We start from the raw sequence: 6,917 nt of genomic DNA, 5'->3' as shown, positions 1-6,917 counted from the left end.
CAGCATCCAGAGTTGTTTGCCGAGCGAGACTTCGAGGGCGAAGTCTAATTCTAGTGGGGGAGAATTGTAACATCCGGATTCCCAGGTATTCTATGATGTTCATTTATTTTGATTTTTGAGGAGGGAATCGACGAGTCGACGTCTAGACTCGTCGAGTAGGATCGTGATTTGCTGACTGGATTAATGAAGGGACTCGACGAGTCCGCGCTGTGGACAGAAACCCTAAATTTGCGGGCCTGAGCCCTATTTAAAGGACCTTATAGCCCTCATTTGCGGCTACCAGTCCAGAGAGAGAAACCCTATAGAGCTTGAACGAGTTGTGTGAGAGAGGAAGCCATTTTAACCCCTTTTGGTGTTGTTTTGCAAAGAAGAAGGTGTTTCCAGCAAGAGGAGATTAAGGGGATTGCTATTCTGTGGATTTCCAGCTTGGATCTGCAACTTTGAGGTAGTAAATCGACCCTTTTCTCTGTTTGGTTTAAGACCCTTGAATGTTAGGGTTTTCTATACCCTTTATTGGCTTGAAATGTTGAGTATGATGTCCCTTTGAGTGTTAGACTCTGGATCTGGACCTCTAGAGGTCCAGAGGACCTTATCCATTCTGCTTTATGTTGGTTCATGGAGGGAATGAGACTATGTTGCCATTTTAGTAGTTATTTCACCAAAAGAAGCCTTGGGTACGTTGCATGTGAACCAAGACTGAAACTTTACGTGATTATCGTGGTTGGTAAGGTCAGATCTATAGGTTAGAGAAGTAGATCTGACCTCAGAAGGTCATTTGAGTGTTTCCATGGAAGTAACTCGCCTAGTGCATAAGTGGACTCGACGAGTCGAGTCGGGGTTGCCCTGCGATTCGTGACAGGCGTAACTCGTCGAGTGAAGGGATGACTCGACGTGCCAAGTGAGGCTGGAAGGATTCAGAGGATCCGTATGGACTCGTCGAGTCACCCGTGTGCACTCGACGAGTCGGGTCAAAGTTTGACCGTTGACTTCAGTTGACCTTAGGGTTTTGGTCAAACTGATTTAAGAGAGTTCTGGGAGGGGTAGAATGGTCTTCTACCCATCATTAGAGATGATTTTATGAGAGAGTATTGATTAGGAATATTATTCTGTTGATAGGAGGAGGCTAGATCGGGTATCCGAACGCGGGAGATTATCCGATATCGTACGAGGTGAGTCTTCTCACTATACTTTACCTTGAGTGGTAAGTAGAGTTATGTGACAGAGTATCTTGTATGCTATGTATGTGATGTGTTGCACTGCATTATTTCTATGTGATTTATGCTGTGTGTATTCCAGAGTTTACAGAGTTAGGACCGGGAGGTCCACAGAGTTAGGACCAGAGGGTCCACAGAGTTAGGGCCAGTGGGCCCACAGAGTTATAGCCTCGAGTGGCTAATATGTGTTATATGTGGTATTTTGGGGAACTCACTAAGCATTTATGCTTACAGTGTTTTGTGTTATGTGTTTCAGGTACCAGTGAGGATCGCGGGAAGGCGTCGGCATGATCAGTACACACTTGTAGAGTTTTATGTATTGTGATCTTGGGATGAATTTTATGGATTTGATATGTGATACATGGATATTGATAATATTTATGAATGAAATTATATTTTTTCAAAAGTGAAAAATTGTTTTGGAATTTACGATGTTACACTCCAACTCCATCATCACGTGGCATCCATAACTCCTCCCATGTTGGAATGTAAGGGCAGTGAGGTGGTATTGTAGGACGTCGCACCGCATTCATATGTGCAAACAAAGTGTCGAGAACTTGGGTGTTGTAGTTAACTCCTCCACGAAGATTATCCAAATACATACCCACCCGACTCTGAAATGGATCGATAGGCACCCCACCCTCAAATTGTTGAGGTGGTTGTTACGGTTGTCCCCTCTCTCCTCGATCTATCACATTCCTCCTACCTCGAGGCATTGGCTGTTGTTCGGGATTCTATTGTGGTTGCTTAACATCCTCTTCATCACTAATTGGGATACTCCTGTGAGTACCCATATTGACCACCACCCGCATAGTCTCTAGATAACACATAGAAAACTCATTCCCCTCCTTGCAAGTAAGATTCCTAGTGATCCCGGGAATGATTAGTCCATAAGAACGTGCCAAACGGGTAAATAAATGGCCACCACATATCGGGCTCCCGGGACGAGAACTGACCATATGCTCGGCCAAGTACCTTGCCAAGAAATAAGGAATGTTGTAACAGACTCCCAGTTGCAAGATGGTGAACAAATTGATTTTTGTAACCTTGTACCCATGCTTTTTATAATGAATTGTAAAGGTGATGAGTCGATGGATCAAGCGATGAATCGGGGGTTTGATGTTGCTTTCTGGAGATACGTTGCTTTCTGGAGATACACGCGAATTGAATATTCCCGTGTAGCTCCCTGTAAAAATTCAGAAAATATCAGGCTCATCGTTTCATGGGCCTTATACAAGCCCATTCTCCACGAAAATTCAGCAAGACTACACTCCTGGTATTCCCCTCTTAAACAAAAGACTAAAGCTTGAGGGAAACTTGGGTTTTCCATATTATCTTGGAACACCACTGCTGAGAAAAACTCGACACATAACACCTTATAAACCCTTTCTTGAATTGCAAATAAATTGCTCCAGCCCTTGCATGTAAAAGTTATCCTGTTCCCCATAAAGGTTTTGGTGAGAAACGGGTTCAACCGATCAAGTAATCCCACCTTCCTTAGCTTGTTCCAATTAATTGTTGGGGACACAACGAACTCTCAACTATGAACCCATCCCAATAGATTAGTATATCGATTATGCACCTCTCGGGATATGTTAGTCGGGAAGGCATAAAACGGGTGTAGGTTGGAAACACCACCTTGTTCTTCCTGGACATCCCTCCTTGGACCCATTTTCTGCAAAAATAGAAAAATAACAAAACCCAACACCAACAGTCATTAAATAATAATCAGAAAATTAAAAGTTTTAGAACTCAGTTTTCATTTTGTGGGTTTTAAAACTCACGGCGTGAGTTTGGTGCAAAAGTTCGTCCGATGAATGCTCAAAATCGAACCAATTTTCGGGTAATATAAGTGCAATTATCACATAGGGTATTGTCTACTAGCTATTCTAAGTACAAATAAGGGACATGCAAGATGAATTTCACACATAATCATGGGTAATTGCAATTCTTTAAGATATACGTAAAAACCCTAACCCCTAATTATAAAGTCAGTCAAAACATAGAATCAAGAACATAATTTGTTACCTTAAGTATGGATTACGTAAAAAAGAAAGTGGTTTGTAGATGATGTAGCCGAAATCGAGTGTAGGGGGACCAAAGGTTTGAGTTCACTTCGTGAGTAAAGAAAAGAAATTGTCAAAATGCTCTTCTGATTACTTTAAGTTGTGGTCCCGTGTCTGTGAAGCTCAAGTCGTGAGCTTTAGGGCTCACGTCGTGAGTTTGGTATGGGTTGAAAATATCGGGCCATTTTAATTGAACACGAAGTGGGCCTTGGACCACGACGTGTTTTCGAATTTTTTCATTAAAAATCCATTTTTTTCTTCTTATAATTCAAATAAAAATTATCACTCAATATTCGGGGACCCCACACTTGATTTTTATTATAAATTAGATGACTTCGTGATTTATATCCTAAAAATGCAAAAACTAAATTAAATGCAAAAGCGAAAAGAAAATCGCAAACCAAGCTCGGGTTGCCTCCCGATAAGCGCTTCTTTTTGTTGGAGTAATAAGCCGGACTCCGTGCCACCTCACGTTTAAATTGTAGGATTTCCCAACACCACTTGTATTTTCTGCTCCTTCCATTTTCTTTTGTAGGCTTTAACTTTTCTAATATAAGCCTTTTTAGAGTTCTCCCTTTTACTCCTTGAATCCCCTTCTTCAAGTTTCCTCTTTAGCCCTTTGTTCACCTCCGGTTTGAAGTTTGCATCGCCTTCACTTTTCAGCTCTAATGATTCAACTTCCATATTTGTCGGTTTCAACCTTGAAGTAACCTCTTCATCATCACTATAAATTAATTCTTCTTCACTCTACCCAAGATGTTTGAGTTTTATAAGCAATTACTTCAAGGATCGTTGAAATGGATGCTCTTGGCTTTGTATGCCCAACTTGTTGGATAGACTTAAGTTCTTCTTCCATTAACTTCTCCAACTCTTCAAGCTCATTTTCTTCTCCTATGTTGAAAACTGCATCTTGAGCATCATTATTTTGACAACCATCTTCCACGCCAAAGGTAACTTCATCATCTCCAACTCTTAAAGTAAGTTTGGACTCGCGAATATCCACCAAGGCTCTAGCAGTATTTAATAAAGGGCGACCAAGAATAATTGGGACATTGGCATCTTACTTCATATCCAAAACAACAAATTCAATTGGAAACAAAAATTTCCTGATTTTTACCAAAATATCCTCCACTATGCCTCTTGGATGTGTCAGTGAACGGTTAGCCATGTGAATTGTCATTCTTGTAGCCTTCAATTCTGGAAGATTAAGCTTTTGATAGAACGAAAAAGGCATTAGATTTATGTTAGCTCCAGAATCGGCTAAAGCATAAGTCTTAGTGTTATTTACAAATTCACACGGAAGAGTGAGGAGTCCGGGATCTCCCATTTTCTTTGGAAACTCTCCCAATATTACTTTAGAACTTTGCTCAGTAAGTATGACCTTTCTATTTTTCTCTAATTGATGGCGAGTGTCAAGTAGATCTTGCAAGAACTTAGCATATTCAGGAATTTTAGACAATGATTCAATCAAAGGGGAATTAATTGAAATACCCTTCACTTGCTTCATAAACTTTAAGTGTTCTTTCTCTAGTGAGTGAATATGAGCTCGTGACAAAAACGGTAAAGGAGAACGATAAGCTTGAACATTATCAAAAAATTTCTGATCAGACTCTGCCCACGTCGTGATCCTTGAATGCTCACATCGTGAGTTAGATGTTTCAGCAACATTTTTTTCTTCGGGTCGTGACTTCTTCGACCTTGGTTCAGATTGATGTGGATCGACTTCAAGTGCTTCAAGGAACTCAGAGATGGTATCCTCTTCAGTTTCTATTACCATTGCATGTGGTTGAGGCTTTTCCTCGGGAATTGTTGGAGATAAATTTTCATGTACCAAAGTAGTTAGTTGACCTATTTGGGCTTCGACATTTTGGATCGATGCTTGGTGATTCATTAGCAAAGCTTTCTGGTCCTTCATGAGATTTTGATGATCCCTTATCACTGCATGGGTCTCATCGTGTCTTTTCTCGTAAGCCTCCATAAATCTATGCATCATAGACTCAAGATCAACATTCTTTTCAGGAGGTGGTTGTTCTTTTTGGTAGAAGCCTCGGCTAGTCTGCCTATATTTTTCTTCTTTCTGCTTCTTATATTCTTCATATTGTAACCACTCATTCTTTGGTTTCCTCCAATCTTCATCATACTTATCTCCACTCAAGTAGCAAACTTGCACCTTCTTATTTCCATTATCATCCAAGTGACAATCTTTTGTCAAGTCCGGACCATTACATCTTTCACAACCAAATCTAATAGCATGAATTTACTGGTCCATCTTTGTCATCCTTTAGTCCATAGTGTTAAGCATAGCTAGAACAGCAGCCATGTCTTCAGAAGTTCCACTACCAATTCCTTTTGCCCCATCATGCCTAGGATTATGGTACTCATGAGAATGCTTGGAAAATTCTTCAATTAATTCCTTGATTTCGGCCGTATTTTTCTTAGTTAATGGTCCTTGAGAATCAAGGAGTTGCCTTGTCATGACATTAACCCCATCATAAAAGATAGACACTTCTTATTGCTCATTCAATTCATTTTGGGGGAAATTCCTTATCAATCCCTTATAGCGTTCCCTTGCTTCGTATAGTGACTCCCCTGGTTTTTGCTCGAAATTCGCTATAGCTTTCTTGAGTTTAGCAACTTTGGAAGGTGGGCAAAAGTGTTCCAAAAATTGCTTACGCATTTACGCCCAAGTAGTTATTGCGCCGGGTGGAAGTGCTTTTAGCCAATTTTTAGCGGCTCCCTTGAAAGTAACGGGAAGGATTCTCAAAAGCATCGTCTCTCTTGGAACATTAGGGACACTGAATTAATCCTCTATGTCATTGACTTCATCAAGGTGTTTGTATGCATCCTCATAGTCTTTCCTGAAAAATGGAACGTCTTTAAGCGCGGAAAGAATATGTCATTTAAGCTCGAATGTGACAGTGGCTGGAATCGCGGCTGCACTAGACCGGGATTTGTGTCCTCTCGGATTCTCTTCTTGTATGCCTCCATGGATATATCAACAATGTTTTCCATCTCATTTTTCGGTTTGTCTTTGGGTTCACTATTTTCTAATTCGAATTCGGGTTTGATCTCGTAATGGGAATCTTGTGGATTAGGATTTTGCTCAAAGCTTTCAATCTTTCTCTTGTCCTTCTCTTGACTGCTTGACTCACCCACGTTCTTCCCTTTCTTCTTTCCAAAAACTGATTTAAAATCTTTGAAAGGTAACTTCTTGGGTGGGTTGGCTTCTCCTACGTTTTTATCCGTCTTTTTGTGAAGGTCTGACTCTGGATCTTCCAGTGGTGGTATCAAAGGTGTGTTGGATCCTCGGGTCATGAACTACTGCAAGATAAGCAAAAATAAAAACATAAAAACGAACAAAAACTACTTAAAAATGCCTACTGATTGCTTACCACGACATGGTAAAGGGCACACGTCGTGTTGTCGCAACTAAGCTAAACAGAAACGAAAAACGAAAATGATTGATCTCACGTCGTGAGTTCAGTAATAAAAACTAATGCAAAAATTTAACTTTTTGCAGGTTTTACCCCACAAAAAGGATTGATAAACCTAAAGCAAATAAATTTAACAATCAAATAAGTCGTTCCCCGGCAACGGCGCAAAAAAAACTTGATGTGTCCTAATAGCTACACCTAAT

General features: G+C 40.4%; 1 non-coding gene across 1 annotated transcript; it reads left to right on the top strand.

The window, feature by feature from the left end:
* Positions 1–5,802: 5,802 nt before the first annotated feature.
* LOC145118070 (small nucleolar RNA R71) lies at positions 5,803–5,909 on the top strand. The gene has a single exon (XR_013713053.1). It is a non-coding gene; the product is annotated as a small nucleolar RNA R71 (small nucleolar RNA).
* The last annotated feature ends 1,008 nt before the right edge of the window (positions 5,910–6,917 follow it).

Source organism: Lactuca virosa, chromosome 5 (genome assembly GCF_052849685.1).
Source record: "Lactuca virosa cultivar CGN04683 chromosome 5, Lactuca_virosa_CGN04683_v6, whole genome shotgun sequence".
Classification (NCBI taxonomy): domain Eukaryota; kingdom Viridiplantae; phylum Streptophyta; class Magnoliopsida; order Asterales; family Asteraceae; genus Lactuca; species Lactuca virosa.
Note: the sequence above shows the minus strand (reverse complement) of the source record. Positions and strands in the feature narration are given on the sequence as shown.